The sequence below is a fragment of the Eubalaena glacialis genome, chromosome X (genome assembly GCF_028564815.1).
Source record: "Eubalaena glacialis isolate mEubGla1 chromosome X, mEubGla1.1.hap2.+ XY, whole genome shotgun sequence".
In the NCBI taxonomy this organism is placed as follows: Eukaryota; Metazoa; Chordata; class Mammalia; order Artiodactyla; family Balaenidae; genus Eubalaena; species Eubalaena glacialis.
In genome coordinates this window covers 122,726,677-122,743,336 of record NC_083736.1, presented here as the reverse complement: position 1 = coordinate 122,743,336, position 16,660 = coordinate 122,726,677, and the positions used below count along the sequence as shown (strand labels likewise).

The following is a 16,660-nucleotide window of genomic DNA, read 5'->3' as shown; positions in this document are numbered from 1 at the left end:
CCACTTGTCCTGGAATCTTCCTTACCCCTTGGACTATTTGCTTTCAACTTCTCTGACTCCTAAACTTAATCTCTGTCTCAGTCTGTGGCTACCACTTTTCCTCCCACTGGTCCCACAAAGGACTGTGTTATTTCCACAATCTTTATTCATTTAGCCATTCTTTCTTTTATTCAAATATTCCTTGGGTGGACCTTCTATATGACAGGCAACGAGAATATATTGGTGAACAAGGGACACAGCATGTTATAACAGTTAAGAACTTGGATTTGGGCGTTCAAATCCCAGCTCTGCCGTTTACTAGCTATGTGACCTTGGGCAAGTTACTTAACTCTGCCTCAGCTTCATCATCTGTATAATGGCGATAACAATAGTACCTCATAGGATTGTTATGAGGATTAAATGAATTAATATTTACAGAGTTTACAGAAGTGCTTAGCACAGAGTTATCTCCGTGTAAGCATTAAATAAAAGAATAGACGTAGTCCATGGCCTCATACATTACATTCTAGTGGGGAAAATAATCAAAAGTGTAGATGCAATGTTTTATTAAGTGTTATGAGAGAGGAAATGCATAGTGCTCTGGGAGCAGTGGAAAGAACGTATATTCTAGAAGGGCTGGAGAGGTCAGGAGGACATACAGAGAAGGTTTCCTGAAGGATATGACTTGCAGGAAATGTAGGAAGTAGCCTGGTGAAGGAGGGCTCGTGGAGGTAAGGAATGGGGCAGGCGAGGAGAGAGAATGTTCTAGGCAGGCAATGGTGAGGTGGTCAGATGGTGAGAGACGTTGAAAGAAAACCAATGGAAAAAAGAAAGTTCTGTATTGCTAGAGTGTAGGGGAGCTGGGGTGTGGGGGGGGGAGTAGGATGGGGAGAGAGGTGGCTAGAGATGAGCTTGCAGGGGTGAGAGGAATCAGGTCATGTAAGGCCTACTAGGCCCTGCTGAGAAGTTGGGATTTTATCCGGCAATGCGGAAACTGTGGGTCCACTCGCTGACACAGGCGACAAAGGAAGAGACGCATATTTGGAGCGGGGGGGGGGAGGGGTTCATTCAACAAATGTTTATTAAGCATCTGCTATGTGCCGGGAGATTCTCCCAAGAGCCAGATATACATCAGTGAACAAGGTAGACCCAGTGGGACTTCCCTGGTGATCCAGCGGTTAAGAGTCAGCGCTTCCAGTGCTGGGGACGCAGCTTCCATCCCTGGTTGGGGAACAAGGATCCCACATGCCCTGCGGTGGCCAAAAAAAAAAAAAAAGCCCAGTGCCCTGCATGCAAGGGCACAAGCTGGCTGAGTGAAGTATAAAAGTAAAAGTAAGTCTCCGAGTGGGGAGAAGCTGCCCCCCTCTGACAGATTTTGGGGGGATACACTAGAGTCGTGAGTGCTTCATTTCTTAAGCACTATGTGCCAGGGCAGCCTTCCTGCGAGTTAAGGGCTATTATTTTTCATCCCATTTTGCCAGGGGAGGAAACTGAGTTTGCTCAGGTGGTCAGCCTCCCGATGCCGGAGCCCAAGCTTCCCTCCCCGACTCTGCAGGAGCAATACCAGAGTGACAGGGGTGTGCGGGGTGCCTGAGAGCCTGAACACACTTGAAGGAGCCCAGCATGGAAGCAGCTCGCCAGCAGGGTGCAGAGGGGCCAGAAGAGAGAGAGGAGGGTGGGTGGGAGCCCACCAGCTCCAGGCAGCACCACAGGCCTGGGAGAGTGCCCTCTTATTCCCTGACAGATTGGCCTTGGATAACCCATCCCGTGGGATTGTGTGGGACCTGGCTTTGCTGTGATCTGCCTCCTGACACCTATTGATTTTGCCTGTGCTCAGGGAGCCTTATTTCTGAAGCCTGATTGGAGGAGAGCTGGTGAGGGGTGATGGCTCTGGTGGGATGCCCAGAAAACTGAGGGCAGTGGCCCAGGAGGTAACCTGGGGCACCAGAGGTCCAGGCATCTGCCAACCGAGGGCAGCGAATTTTCCAGCACAAGGCCTAGCACAAGGCTTTTTAGCGGCTCCCTTCTGCCCTGGGCCCAGGCACAGCAAGTGGTATGGACATTTATAGACCTGGTTACTCTGAGAGGTGGCGTAGGCTAAAAATAAAAAGAGCTGATGATGAAACTTGGCCCAGGGCAGCCCCCAGACAAGCTCCCCAGGGGGTTTTGCCACTTGGCTAACCTCTTGTCACCAGTCAGGGGGTAGGAGCCTCTGGGTGGCCATCTTGGAATCTCCCTCTTATCCTTTCATATCTTCTGTGCTGCTCCCCTCGTTCTCTCTCACAGCCCTGAGGCCACCGCCCCATGTCCCCTGTGGTGTGGGGCTTCAGTCAGGAACTCACAAGGCATCCTCACCCCTTCTGTGGCGCTCCACGGGGCACAGCACACACAGGGAGTAACCACAGCCATCTGGAGCCCTCCGCCCCTCCCCCCATCCACCAGGCCATCAGGTCCTGGGGAGCTTTCACCTTGTAGGTATAACTCAAATTCATCTCACGCCTTTTCCCTTGGTTTAGGCCCTTTGCATCTTAGTTAGCCCATGGCAATGACATACCTCTAGTTTCTTTTTTAACTTCTGGGTTTTCTATTCCTGCTAAGGCATAGCTTTCATAATTCTTCCCTCTCCTTTTTTTTTATTTATTATTTTTTTTTAATTTGTTTTTTTTTTTTGGTTTTTTTTTTGTTTATGGCTGTGTTGGGTCTTCGTTTCTGTGCAAGGGCTTTCTCTAGTTGCGGCGAGTGGGGGCCACTCTTCATCGCGGTGCGCGGGCCTCTCACTGTCGCGGCCTCTCTTGCTGCGGAGCACAGGCTCCAGACACGCAGGCTCAGTAGTTGTGGCTCACGGGCCTAGTTGCTCCGCGGCATGTGGGATCTTCCCAGACCAGGGCTCGAACCCGTGTCCCCTGCATTGGCAGCAGATTCTCAACCACTGCGCCACCAGGGAAGCCCCCCTCTCCTTCTTAAGGCTATTTTTTTTTAAATTGACAGCATTTAAACCATGTTAGCACATACCTTTTAAAATGTAACAATGGTAGAACTGTATTTGTACTTAGGTGTAGCAAGAACCTCTACAGCTAGTTTATTTGTCATAAATCACTTAATTTGTCCCAAATATATTGACAGGTTTTCCATTCCCCGCCCCCCCCCCCACTATGTGGGGATGGAAGAGCTCTTGATAGCAGAGCTGGAGGGCCTTGCACCGTCACCTAGGAAGTCACTTACCTGGTGTTCAGTTACCCGGATATGTACTTCAGCCCGCTCTGCTTGGCACTCTGCTAAGTGCCTGGGGCTAAACGATGAGCAGGACGTACTTCCTGTGCATCAGAGCTTCTCCTCCACCGAGGGAGGCTGGTTATGTACGCAGATACTTTCAATACAACGTGGTAAGTGCTGAGCTAGAGAGATAGCTGTAACAGGGTTTTATTCAAGCCCAGAAGGGTAGGCTGTAGCCGGCTAGTTATCAGGGAAAGCGTCCTGGAGGAGGTGATATCAGTGAAGAAAAGGAGAGGCAGTTGTATCCCAGGATAAAGGACTAGTATGAGCCAGGCTCTGAGGCCTTGAAGCAGGTGACTGTGCGTGGTGGCCCCTGCTGGTGCCCAGCCCACGTCCCCTTTTGTGAACACGAGCTGCTGGAGGCTCACCGCTGCTCCCCCCGCTCTGGAAAATTCCCCTCAGGAGGGAGAGCTGCCTGGGCCCAGAGGTTAGGCTCCATGCCATGTGGGCAGCCTGCCCGCCTCCCCTCCCCCAACCTGCAGCCAGCGACACAGCCCCCTTGCCTCAGAATGGGATCACCTTGCGGTGTCATTCGTGCTTTACAGCTTTAGGGATCTGGCCAAAGCTAGACTCCAAATGAGGCCACATTCTTGCTTAGCTCCATTCCCTGCACTACCCTGCTTCTCTCTCTCTTGTCCTTCTTCCTGAGAGCTCTCCTTCAGTAAGTTACAAGGACCCGGATCCTTGTCCCAGGCTCTGCTTCCAGAGAACCTGACCTAAGATAGTGTGTTTGATGAACTTCTCGAAATTTGGCATACCTGGTATTTTGACAAACTTTGTATTTAAGGTGTGAGTTAAGGAATAATTGGAAGATTAAATCTAAGAATTAGGCAAGAACCAGATCCTAGACAAACTTGTGTGCCATATTAAAGACTTTGAGACTTTTTAATTTTATATTAAGTCTTTCTATATTGAGCCTTTTATATTAAAGGCTAAAATACTCTTCCTCGGGGATTCCCCTGGTGGTCCAGTGGTTAAAACTCTGCGCTCCCAATGCAGGAGGCCCAGCTTCAATCCCTGGTCAGGGAACTAGATCCCACATGCCACAACTAAGAGCCTGCATGCCGGAACTAAATATCTCGTGGGCCGCAACTAAGACCTGGTGCAGTCAAATAGATAAATAAATAAATATTAAAAAACAAAAACAAACAAAAAAAGAATAAGTCTTTCAAAAAAAATAAGATAAAATACTCTTCCTCGAATCATGCTTCCCACTTTTAATGATGTAGCCTCCTCACCTTCAATGACTTATTCACTTAGGTTGAGCCATGGGGGACTACTGGGGTCCTTAGTTAAATACAAATAGCTCTGAAAGTGATAATCCATTACTTAGAGCCATTAATAGTCTAATTCACCTTAAGATATGATAGAGTGTGAGAGACTGTATTGTCCAAAGATGGCCACATCTATGTATTTATCTCACCTGCATGCTTTTATAATGTTACTAATATTCTTCCCACTGTGAGATGGGGTCTATGCTTCCTGCCTTTGAATCTGGGGATGGGGGCTGTGATTGCACTGGCCAATGGCATGCAGTGGAAGCAATGCTAGGAGATGGCCAGGGACTTCCCTGGTGGTTCAGTGGCTAAGACTCCACACTCCCAATGCAGGAGGCCTGGGTTCAATCTCTGGTCAGGGAACTGGATCCCACATGCCCCAACTAAGAATTCGCATGCCACAACTAAAGATCCTGCATGCTGCAACTAAAGATTCCCTATGCCACAATGAAGATCCCGCATGCGGCAATGAAGAACCCATGTGCCGCAGTTAAGACCTGTCACATCCAAATAAATAAATAAATATATATATATTAAGAAATACTGGGAGATGTCCAAGGCAAGGTCATAAAAGGCAATGGCTTTCACCTGGATCGATTCTCTCTCTCTGTCAGGATGATTATTCTTGGAACTCAGCCACCATGTTGTGAGGAAGCCAGGCCACATGAAGAGGCCACATGTTGGTATTCTGGCAGACAGTCCCAGCTACGCCCCCGGCTGACACCAGCATCAATCGTCAGACATGTGAGTGAAAGAGCCATCAGATGATTCCAGCTCCCAGCAGACATCATGGGGCAGAAACGAGTTTTCCCTACTGTGTCTAGCCTGAGATCCCAACCCACAGCAACCACAGAGATAATGCATGATTATTGTTATTTTAAGCCACTAAGTTTTGGAGAAATAGGTAACTAATACATCTGTCTAGACTCTGAAGTTACAATTTTCCCTTCAAAATCAGCTCCTCTAGCTTCCCTACCCAGGTTAATGGTATCTCCAAGTTCTTTCAGTGACAGAGCTATTTTTAACTCACCCTCGTCTGTCCACTTACATATAATTAGTTGTCAGGTCCTATAGATTTCCTTTCTACAGTGTCTCTGCCATCTATCCTTTTCCTCAGTACTGTCTCTCTCCAGATTAAACTAAAACCCAGCTCTCATCATTTTCATACCCCTGCTCTAAAACTGTCAACTTTCACAAAAACATACCTTCTAGATGAATTCTATAATTTCATCTGGAATATATGTATGCATATATATATTCTAAATATATATATATTCTCTCTATACATATGTTTACAGAAATAATGCTTTGCTTGTTCATTGTAACAAATTCAGGTTTGTTACCATACAGACGTGTGCAAAAAAGTGACTGTTTCACTCACCAGAGGTAATTACTGTTAACATTTGCTATGTTACATTCCAGACATTTTTCTAGGTAAATGTGAGTGTTTGTGTGTATTCTAGGCATGTGTGTGTGTGTGTGTGTGCGCGCGCGCATGTGAGAGAGAGAGAGAAAGAGCATGCTACGTGTTATATACACATACATGATAGATACATTTAAAAAACATTGTTTATAAAAATAGGATCACAGCACACATCTTGTTCTACAATTTTGTTTTTTACCCAACATTACTTCCTGGTTATCTTTTCATGACAGCACAACGCAGCTCTACTTCATTTTAAAAGTTGCACAGTATTGCACCATAATTTATTTAACCATTTCCCTATTGAAAAACATTTGGTTGTTTCTACATTTTGCTATCAAACAGTGCTGCAATGAGTATTGTGCAAATATCTTTATGGACTTGTGCCATTTCCGTAGATTGGAGTCCTAGAAAATGCAGCCGCTGGATCATAAGGTGTGGACAATTACGGATTGACAGGGAGCACTAAACTGTCCTTCTCATGTGGTTGTGTCGATTTTCACCCTCATAACACTGTGCCGGTGCCCATTTTCCCACACTCCAGCCAAAACAGGCTACTATTAATCATTTTTAATTTTTGCAAAGCTAATAATAAAACGTACTTCTGCACTGTTGTTTTAATTTGTATTTATTTAATTGGCGCAGTTGAATAGTTTTTTCAGAATTTTATGAGCCACTTATATTTCCCCTTCTATGAATTGACTCATATCCTTTATCCATTTTCCTATTGAATTTTCAATATTTCTTAATACTTTCTATGTGCTTTTTATACAGTATGACTCTTAATTCTGTTGTAACTATTTAATCCGACCTGTTGATATGTGTTTTAACTTTGTTCATGTTGTCTGTTAAAAGTTTTAACTTTTCTGCTGTCAAGTTTGATTGACATATTCTTTATGGCTTCTGGGTTTGTTGTGTTTTTTTTAAAATTTTATTTATTTATGGCTGTGTTGGGTCTTCGTTTCTGTGCGAGGGCTTTCTCTATTTGCGGCAAGTGGGGGCCACTCTTCATCGCGGTGCGCGGGCCTCTCACTATCGCGGCCTCTCTTGTTGCGGAGCACAGGCTCCAGATGCGCAGGCTCAGTAATTGTGGCTCACGGGCCTAGCTGCTCCGCGGCATGTGGGATCTTCCCAGACCAGGGCTCGAACCCGTGTCCCCTGCATTGGCAGGCAGATTCCCAACCACTGCGCCACCAGGGAAGCCCCTGTTGTTGTGTTTTAAGAAGCTCTCCCTAATCCATGATTATAAAAAATGTTCTATATTTTCTCCTAGTACATTCATGGTTTTATTTTTCAAATGTTTAGATCTTCATTCCAAAGGCTAAAAAATAATCACATTAGCAACAAAATGGATTATAACTTCAGTCTCTCAAAATGGTACTGATTAAGCAAATTATGGTGTACACATACATACTGGACAGCTATTAAGATTGATAAGGTAGATAGATCCTTAAAAAGGTGTTTACCAGGGCTTCCCTGGTGGCGCAGTGGTTGAGAGTCTGCCTGCCAGTGCAGGGGACACGGGTTCGAGCCCTGGTCTGGGAAGATCCCACGTGCCGCAGAGCGACTGGGCCCGTGAGCCACGATGGCTGAGCCTGCGCGTCTGGAGCCTGTGCTCCGCGACAGGAGAGGCCGCGATAGTGAGAGGCCCGTGCACCGCGATGAAGAGTGGCCCCCGCTTGCCGCAAATAGAGAAAGCCCTCGCACAGAAACGAAGGCCCAACACAGCCATAAATAAATTTTAAAAATTAAAAAAAAAAAAAAAAAAAAAAGGTGTTTACCAGGACTTCCCTGGTGGCACAGTGGTTAAGAATCCGCCTGCCAATGCGGGGGACATAGGTTCGAGCCCTGGTCCGGGAAGATCCCACGTGCAGCAGAGCAACTAAGCCCGTGCGCCACAACTACTGAGCCCACGTGCCACAACTACTGAAGCCCGCGTGCCTAGAGCCCATGCTCCGCAACAAGAGAAGCCACCGCAATGAGAAGCCCGCGCACTGCAACAAAGAGTAGCTGCTGCCTGCTGCAACTAGAGAAAAGCCCGCCAGCAGGAACAAAGACCCAACGCAGCCAAAAATAAATTAATTTTTAAAAAGTTGTTTACCAAATTAAGTGAAAAAGACAGAAGGCATAGTATGATTCCACCTTTATATATATGCATAAAATGTCTGGAAGTACATATACCACAGCTTTAATAGAAGTTCTTTCTGTGAAGTAGGCAAGTCTATGGAGAACTTTAATTTTTTTCTTTATAGTTAAAAATTTTGTCCTATTATTGTCAGAAAAGAGAGATATTTTTTCATTTAGAAAAACACTGCATGAATGATGTGAGTGTTAGAAACGTGCTACACATGGATAAAAGAAAAAAGGAACACGATGGAGGAAACAATGGGAAAGCAGTTAGAAAACTACGGTTGACATCAATTCACATCTGTTAACTGTGGGAACTGACTACAGAGACATAATTAGACTTAACATCAAATGGACTTTACAAATACACAGACCATTTCCCATTGTTTAATGTAGCTCAAATATAAGAACACTTCCTTGCTCTTTGGCAAACATCTGTGCTAAATCAAAATTCTGATTAAATTAACACTCTTCAAATAAGCTGCTGAAACAAGGAGACATTTCAGAAAATAACATAATTTTCAATTAAAAGAGAAAAAACCTTTAATGGCTCCCCATCACTTAAGACTGTATTTCCCAAACTTGTTTGAACATCAAAATCATTCCAGGTATTGTTGATAGATTTTCAGGCACCACCCCAGACCTGAATCTAATTATGACCCAGAATCTAAATCTTCATTGAAGGGGTCTGGGATTCTGTAGTTTTAACAAGCTCTCAGATAATTCTTCTAATCAGACATATTCAGAAAACTAAATTTGTGATCTACAGAAATAAATACAAACCCTTTACCTGGACACTTAAAATCTCTGTAACTCCTGTCAGCATTTGCAACTTCATGTGAAGTATAATGCTGCCAATTGTTGGAATGTGTTAGGTGTTACCCAGGAAGAATGTTTTTTAATTGAGATATAATTCACATACCATAAAATTAATCCTTTTAAAAAGTACAATTCAGTGGCAGTTAGCATATTCACAAGATTGTGCAACCACCACCACTCACTAATTCCAAAACATTTCATCATCCCCAAAAGGAAACCCCATGGCCATTAGCAGTCACTCCCCATTTTCTCCCAATCCCACCAGCCCTGACATCCACTAAGTTCTGGCTCTATGGATTTGCCCATTCTGGATCTTTCCTATAAATGGAATCATATAATATGTGGCCCTTTGTATCTGACTTTTTTCACTTTACATAATATTTTCAAGATTCATCCATGTTGTAGCATCTATCAGTACTTCATTCCTTTTTCATGGCTGAATATTATTCCACTGTATGGATATAACACATTTTAATTACCAGTTGATGCATATGTGGGTTATTTCCACTTTGGGGCTATTATGAATAATGCTGCTGTGAACATTCACGTCTGGGAAGCTTTTAAAACTACCAGATTCCCAGTTCTCACCTCAGACCAATGGAATAAAAGTATCTGAGGGGTGGGGGGTAGGTGATGACTGGACATTCTTTTTTTGAAAATTAAGTTTACCAGGTGATTCTAATGGGCATCCAGAATGGAGAATAATCAGGCTAGATATCCCTAAGGGAGTGGTCTTAAAATGTGGTCCCTGAACCAGCAGTATTGGCTAGGACTTGTTAGAAATGCAAATTTCCAAGCCCCACCCCACACCTCCCCTATCAGAACACTCTGAGAGATGCAGGCAGAAAACTGTGCTTTAATAAGCCCTCCAGGCAATTCTGATGCACACTCAAGTGTGAGAACCACTGTGCATCCAATTACCATCTTAAAATCCCCCAAATTCTGAATTTCAAAACACACTTCCAGAAAGATGGAGTAGATGTGCTTTCCCCTCTTCCTCCCATGAAGTACAGTTTAAAACTCTGGACATTTTTTATAAAAACAAACCCAAGAAGACACTGAAAGGTGGAGAGAAAAAGGCAGAAGGAGTAGGAACCTGGAGGATGCAAGGCTCTAAACAATGGTGAATTGTCTTGGTTTTCTTTTTGCCTCCTAGATCCCAGACTGGGTACACAGGCAGAAAAGGCAAAGACAGAAAATCCCCAAGGAAAGCCTGCTCTCTCCAGCCAAAGGACAAGGAGAGGGGCAGCCTAGCAAGACAGAAACCTTTTAGACAATGAACGCTCTACTCCAGCCAAACCCCACAGAAAAGACTGTGGCCCCAACCCACTCATGCTAGTGAAGACCTAGTGTGGAACCTAGACTTCCACCCTCCACAGCCTGTAACAAGGCTCCCGACCCCCCTTTAGGGTGAAGTCAGAGGAAGCCTAGTGAAGAGTCTGAGAGGCAGAGCTAGCATCCCTGTGTAACAGTAATGAGGAGCCACCCTAGGTGTCAATGCAGGCCAAGTGGAGAACCTGGACTTCTACCTTCACCTGTCGGTAAAGAGGCCGTGTCTGCCCTTCCCCTGCCAGAGCAGTGTCAGAAGAAACTAGCTAAAATGGAAGGCGTAATAAGAGCCAGAGTCTCACAGCATAATAAAAAAATGTCCATAAAACAAAATCACTTGTCATACAAAGAATCAGGAAGCTCTCCCATAATGGAAAAAGGCAATCAGTGGATGCCAACACCAAGATGACAGAGATGTTAGAATTAGCCAACAAAGCTTTTAAAGGAGTCATCATAAAAATGCTTCAAGGAGCAATTATGGACACATTTGAAATAAAAATAAGAAAATCCCAGAAAAGAAATGAAAGAAGTTAAAAAAAAAACGAATTGAAATTTTAGAATTGAAAAATACAAAAATAAAAAATGCAATTGATGGCCAATCAGCAGAATGGACAGGATAGAGGAAAGAAGCACTGAAGTTGAAAATAGAGCAATAAAAATTTCCTTTTATAAAAACTCTTATAACGGAGACATATGGACTATAACAAAAGATCTAACATTTATGTCAACAGAGTCCCAACAGAGAAGAGGGAGGAGCTGAAAAAATATTTTAAAAAATAATGCCAAAAAATTTTGGCAAAAGAAACAAACCTACAACTCCGAGAAGCTGCACAAACCCCAAACAGGATAAATCCAAAGAAATTCAGGCCAAGATAAATCACAATAAAAACTAAATACAAAAGGAAAATTTTGAAATCAAACAGAGAGAAATGACACCTTACCAACAGGGGAAAACTAATTCAAATAACAGCAGATTTCTCATCAGAAACCATGGAGGGCAGAAGGAAGTGACAACATTTTCAAGTGCTGAAAGAAAAGAACTGGCAGTCCAAAATTCTGTTTTCAGCAAAAATATCTTCCAGGAATGAAGGTGAAATCAAGACAGTCTCAGATGAAGATAAACTAAGAGAATATGATGCCAGTGGGAAAGAATGTTTACAGAAACTTTTATAAACAGACAGGAAATAATAAAAGGAGTCTCAGATTATCAGGAAGGGAGAAAAACAGAATGAACAAAAAATATGGTAAATACAATAGACTTTTGTCTCCTTTGGAGTTTTCTAAATTATGTCGGATGTTTGAAGCAAAAACTACAACACTACCTTGACCTGGTTGTCAATTATTTGAGACAATTATATTATAGTTGGGGGAAATGAAAGGGACATAAAGGGAGATGAAGTTTCTACACTCACCTGAACTGGTAAAATGATGATACCAGTAGACTGTGATAAACTATGTATGCATAATAAAATACCTAGAGCAGCCACTAGAAAAGCTGTACAAAGAGATACACTAAAAACACTATCGATAACTCAAAATAGAATTCTAATAAATGTTTTAAAAACCACAGGAAGGCAGGAACAATGAAACAGAGAAAAGTAGCAGGAATAGAGGATCATTACGTGATAAAAGAGCCAATCCCAAATGTGTATGCACCAAATGGCAGAGCTGAGAAATTTGTGAAGCAGAAAAAGAATAGAACTGAAAGGAAAGAATAGAGAGATTCACAGTTATGGCTGAAATTTCAACACTCCTCTCTCAACAATTGATAGAACCACCAGGCAGAAAATCTGCAAAGATACAGAAGAACTCAACACTATCAACCAAAAGGGTCTAATCAACATTTAGAGCCTGCTCCATCCAACAACAGCAGAATGCATCTACTTTTCAAGCACCCATAGAACATAATAACAAGATAGACCATACTCTGGGCCCTAAGGCAAACGTCAACAAATGTAAAAGAACTGAAGGCAAACAGAGTTTGATTTCTGATCACAGTGGGATCAAACTAGAAATTAATAAGTGAAAGATAACAGGAAAGTTTTTAAACACTGGGAAACTATAGAACACACTTCTAAATAAATTCATAGATCAAAGAAGTTTCAAGGGAAATTAAAAAATACATTGAACCGAATTAAAATGATAATACAACATATAATCTTTGAGACCATGCTAAAGCAGTGTTAAAGGGGCACTAAATTTATGGCACTAAATGCTTATGTTAGAAAAAAAGAAAAGTATCAAATTAGTAATCCAAGCTCCCATTTTAAGAACCCAGAAGAAGAAGACCAAAATAAACCCAAAGCAAGAAGGATGGAAATAATAAAGAGCACAAATCAGTGACATTGAAAATAGAAAAAACATTACAGAAAATCAGTGAAAAGAGAAGCTGGTTCTTTTAAAGAGTATATAAAATTTAAAAACCTCTAGCAAGAATGAAAAAGAAGAGAGATGACACAAATGACTAATATCAGGAATGAAACAGGGAATATCACTACAGACTCTGTGGCCATTAAAAGGATAATAACAGAATACTACAAACAACTCTACACACGTAAATTTGAGAACTTAGATAAAATGGACCAATTGCTTGAAAAGCACAAACTGCCAAAACTCACCCAATATGAAACAGATAATTTGAATAGCACTATAACAATGAAGGAAATTGATTCTGTAATTTTAAGTCTCCCTTAAAAGACATCTCCTGGCCCAGATAGTCTCACTCAAGAATTTTACCAAACATTTAATGAACAATTAACGCCAATAATCCACCACTTCTTCCAGAAAATAGAAGAGGGGAACACTTTTTCAACTCATTTTATGAGGCCAGTTTTACTCTGATATCAAAACCAGACAAAGAGGTTGCAAAAGCAAAAACAAAAATTATAGACCAATAGCCTTCATGAACTTAGATGAAAAAAATACTTAAGAAAATACTAGCAAATAGAATCCAGAGATATAACAAGTTTATACCTTAACCAAATGACTTTTTTTCCAGAGATGGGTCAGTAGTTTTAAAAGATGAATCAGTGTAATCCACTATAATAATTGGCTAAAGAAGAAAAATCACATGATCATATCAATTGATGCAGAAAAAATTTGACAAAATCCAACAACTATTTATGATTTTTAAAAAACTATCGGAAAATAGAAATAGAGGGTAACTTCCTCAACTTGATAAAGAACATCTGCAAAAGTCTTCAGCTAACATCATGCTTCATGGGGAAAGAATAAATACTTTCTCCCTAAGATGGGGAACAAGGCAAGGATGTCTGCTCTTACTGTGGCTATTCAACATACTACTGGAAGTTCTCTACAATGTAATAAGGCAAGAAAAGGAAACAAGTCATATAGATCAGAAAGGAAGAGGTAAAACTGTGTCTATTTGCAGATGATATAATTGTCTATGTAGAAAATCCCAAGGAATCTACCACAAAACTCTTAGAACTGATAAGTAAGTTCATCAAGTTCCCAGGATACAAGATAGACATATAAATTAATTGCATTTCTGTATACTAGAAATGAATACGTAGGCACCAAAATTAAAAATACAGTACCATTTATAATTGCTCAAAAATGAAATAATTAAGCGTAAATCTAACAAAGCATGTAAAGAACTATGACTTGTATGTTGACAACTACATAAGACTGATCAAGAAATCAAAGACTACCTAAATAAATATAGAGAATATTGTGTTCATGGATTGGAAGACTCAGCATAGCAAATACTTCAGTTCTCCTCAAATTGATGTACAGCTTTAACACGATTCAAAATCTTAGCAAGATTTTTTGCAAATATAAACAAGATTATTCTAAAATTTGTATGCGGGCTTCCCTGGTGGCACAGTGGTTAAGAATCCGCCTACCAATGCAGGGGACACGGGTTCAAGCTCTGGTCTGGGAAGATCCCACATGCCACGGAGCAACTTAGCCCGGGCGCCACAACTACTGAGCCTGTGCTCTAGAGCCTGTGAGCCTCAACTACTGAAGCCTGTGCTCCTAGAGCCCGTGCTCCACAACAAGAGAAGCCACTGCAATGAGAAGCCCGTGCACCGCAACGAAGAGTAGCCCCCACTCACAGGTAGAGAAAGCCCGCGTGCAGCAACAAATACCCAACTCAGCCAAAAATAAATAAATAAATAAATAAATTTTTTTAAAAAAGAAAAAATCAGTAAATTGGACTTCATCAAAAAGCAAAAAAAAGTTTGCTGTGTGAAAGACCTTGGGAAGAAGATGAAAAGACTAGCTACAGACTGAAAGAAAATACTTGTAAGCCACACATCTGACAAAGGACTAGTGTCTAGCATATATAAAGAACTTTCAAAACTCAACAGTAAAAAAGCAAGTAATTCAATTAGAAAATGGGCAAAACACATGAACAGACATTTCACTGAAGAGGATACAAAGATGGAAAATAAGCAAATAAAAAGATACTCAATATCATTAGCCATTAGGGAAATATAAATTATAGCAACAATGAAATCTCACCTATCAGAATGGCTAAAATTGAAACAAAAATAAAGTAACAATACCAAACAATGGCCAGGATGCAGAGAAACTGAATCACTTACATATTGTGGATGAGAACGTGAAGTGGCATAGCCACTCTGAAAAATAGTTGGGAAATTTCTTAAAAACTCATCATAGGGCTTCCCTGGTGGTGCAGTGGTTAAGAATCCACCTGCCAATGCAGAGGACACGGGTTCGAGTCCTGGCCAGGGAAGATCCCACATGCCGTGGAGCAACGAAGCCACAACTACTGAGCCCGTGTGCCACAACTACTGAAGGCTGCACGCCTAGAGCCCATGCTCTGCAACTAGAGAAGCCACCGCAATGAGAAGCCCGCGCACCGCAGCGAAGAGTAGCCCCTGCTCGCTGCAACCAGAGAAAGCCAGCGCACAGCAGCAAAGACCCAACGCAGCCAAAAATTAAAAATTAAAAAAAAACTCATCATATTACCCATGATAAATGCCACTCGGGTATTTATCCCAGAGAAATGAAAACTCCACCCTTAAAACCTGACACTACTGAGACCCAATGCACCAGACCAGAAAAGGGGGCTGGTGAGGGTGTCTGGACCTCCTTGTTCCAGCCCTATTTTGACCTATTAAAGTTTTCCCCATCTTTAAAACATTTGAATATCAGCAATTTAATATTTTTCTACCTAAATATCTCTGCTGTGTCATCTCTGTTACTGTACCTTGACTTTCAGCTATCCACGCCCAGCTTTCCTCTCCTCTACTAGGTTGTGAGGTCCTTAATGTACTCTTTCTTTCTGTAATCCACAACACCACCTAGAACAGGGCTTTGCACCCACTCTTGGTGGGAGTGGTCAGTCTCTAAGACCCAAGGTTCTCAGACTGTCGTGTGCCTAAGAGCCATGGAGAATGCTTGTTTCAATGCAGGCGCATGGGCTTCATCTCAGACTCTGGGTGTAGAATCTAGAAGTCTGCATTTAACAAGCTCCCCAGCAGATTCAGGCACTCAGAGTACTGCACATGGAGAACTTCTGGTTAGGGTTCAAGTGTTCAGGCAAGGCGGAGGGCTTGTTAAAAATCACAGATACCCAAGCCTTGTTATGTCTTGCAGTATTCTTTCTAATGAAGTATCTCAACCTTGGCTACACATTAGAATCACCTTGGGGATTTAAAAAAGTCTACATGCCCAGACCACACCCCAGAACAATTAAAACAATGTCTGAGGGAGGAGAGCCCAGGATGTCAGTATTTTCAAGAGCTCTCTAAACAGTTTTGTTGTTCAGTCATGGTTGGGAAACACAGTGAAAATAGGAAGGGCAATGACCTGGTCAGGATTTACTCTAAAATAGTGAGAAGGCAGAAAGAAGCAACGTGATCAGGTGAGAGTGGTACTTCTTGGTCCTTGCTTGGCTTCTAATTGCAGGGGTGGAGATGGAGTAGGGAGAGCCACTGTTACAGCTCGAGCGCATTGTATTAGACAGTCATTTGTTCACTAGAATGTGAACTCCGTGAGGGCAGGGACTGTCTGTCTTGTTCTCTGTTGTATCCCCAGCACCCAGTGCTAATTATGTGTTCGTATCATCAACTAAAGAATAAGTCCCATTTTAGGATCATCTGCCCCAGAATCACTCATTGAAACAACAGATACCCTGCCTTATCGCACTACTGCTTTTCTTTCTATTCTGTCCAGAGTAGTTCTACTAATGTTCCCTTGTCTTTTTCATTAATCCAGTCTTCATAGCATCCTCCAAAGTACTCCATTATGAAACCCTTTCAAAGTAGTTAGTAGAATGAGAACATTCATTCATTCATTCACCAAATATTTCTTGATGAATAAGCCCTCGACCCTGAAGAAACAGCATTCTAGTAGGGAATGAACACACACCAAACAAATGAACACACTAATAAATATATACCTATAAGTCATGAGAGGTTCCATGAAAGAAAAGAATGTG

At 42.2% G+C, this 16,660-nt stretch overlaps 1 pseudogene; it reads left to right on the top strand.

Moving 5' to 3' along the window:
• The first annotated feature begins 3,275 nt into the window (after positions 1–3,275).
• Positions 3,276–16,660, top strand: part of LOC133081908 (myosin regulatory light polypeptide 9-like) — a 40,617-nt pseudogene continuing 27,232 nt past the window's right edge.